At 42.8% G+C, this 1,516-nt stretch overlaps 1 protein-coding gene across 2 annotated transcripts in view; it reads right to left on the bottom strand.

Moving 5' to 3' along the window:
• The window catches only part of LOC123508381 (ankyrin repeat domain-containing protein 13D-like), a 17,708-nt gene extending 16,556 nt beyond the window's left edge, over window positions 1-1,152 (bottom strand). Inside the window, exons 1-2 of one of the 2 annotated variants that reach the window (XM_045262083.1) lie at window positions 943-1,152; window positions 462-693 (exon numbers count right to left, since the gene is read on the bottom strand). The gene's annotated coding sequence lies outside the window, so the exon portion shown is untranslated. The remainder of the gene's footprint in view (window positions 1-461; window positions 694-942) is intronic. The other variant, XM_045262082.1, reaches the window with a different exon arrangement.
• Window positions 1,153-1,516: the final 364 nt, after the last annotated feature.

The following is a 1,516-nucleotide window of genomic DNA, read 5'->3' as shown; positions in this document are numbered from 1 at the left end:
CTCTTCCCTGGCAAGTGTGGGAATTTTGGAGAATGCAGGGTTTTCAGGTGAGAAGTGAAAAACACTGATTTACTTGTAAATCTAGGAGGGAAAAACCATGACCATGTTTAAGATTTATAAGCTATAATTATCATCAAACTTTGCCAGTTTGCCTCCCCAACCAAAAAAGCCCACATTCCCTATGTTTGTTGGAAGGATAGGGAAATTATTGTCTACTTCTAGAAATGTACACCAGAAATTGATCTCTAGGTAAGCTAAATTAGCCATGAGACATTCACTGAGGACTGAATCAGGGCCAAAAGTGTCACAGAAAGAAAAGATTATTTTTATTTATTTTTTCTTTGCTTGGCCTACACTGTCATTGTCATGGACAGACACTATGCTAGATATGAAAACAACTGTTGTTTCAAAGTAATGGAACTATGTCCAGGTTATACCACTGGTTGATATTGTATACCAACCTTGAAAACTGGAAATGCAATGCCTCATTTCTACGCTTGATATCTGTTCTTGAGCACCTTAGATCTGTATGTGCATGAAGACATTGCACACTAGATACCAGTGTTTATTACCGGTCTTCCCTTCCCTTCCTCTTCCTCCATTTCTGACGATCTTTCCCTGTTACAGCACACACAGGTTTCATCCACGTCGGCACATGAGAGGGATGGCCAGACACGTAGAATAGTCAACACGCTGGATCGGTAAACATACTATACATGAAATAACAATGGTCTTTGCTGCACTTTTCTTCGTTCCTCTCGATCTCTCTTTATCTTCTCTGTAACAACACACACATTTCGTCCACGCCTAAACATGAGCAGAGTGGACATACATGTAGCGTGGAGCAGGGCAGCTTTATGAGCAGGGTAGGGTGAGTCAGTCTGAGGTGACAGTGAAATGTAAACAAGCATCTTTGGGGGGAGGGGGGAGGAAAACACGAACCTCGTATTAACAAGTTGACAATTCCACAATGCCGGGGCAAAATCTGCACACTACGTCTGTCTAGCGGCCTGGTTAGGGGTGCTTTTTGTGCTTCACTTCTTCAGACGGCAGGAGACATAGTGTGCAGGGAGACAGGTGAGACAAGTGATACAGGCACCCCAGACAGGTGAGGCGGGCGGGCTGCCACTGTCGTCTGCTGGCTCTGCTCATTTCGCCGCTCGCAGGATTCGGTCCTCCGCTTTGACAGGTCTTGTCTGAAACACTTAAGTGCCATTCCTTCATTACATTCAAAAGGCTGTAGTTAAAGTAGTATGGGTTTTTAAGAATGTTTTTATGGTTCTCGTGACAGATTAACAATACATACATTATTAGCATAAGAAATACTCGAGAATTCTGCGACCGTGATCACCTCAGTGGCCTTTGGAAATTAATATTCTTTTGATGAGGTAGCAAAGTGTTTCATAATACGGCATGGGTTTTCATTTTTCACTGCATATTTCTGCCCGTACTGGCTACGCATAATCAAAACAAATGGGAGGATGTTGAAATAGCATATAGGGTTTTTATCTGAGGG

This window comes from Portunus trituberculatus, chromosome 24, assembly GCF_017591435.1.
Source record: "Portunus trituberculatus isolate SZX2019 chromosome 24, ASM1759143v1, whole genome shotgun sequence".
Taxonomy (NCBI): Eukaryota; Metazoa; Arthropoda; class Malacostraca; order Decapoda; family Portunidae; genus Portunus; species Portunus trituberculatus.
This window is presented reverse-complemented; position numbering and strand designations above follow the sequence as displayed.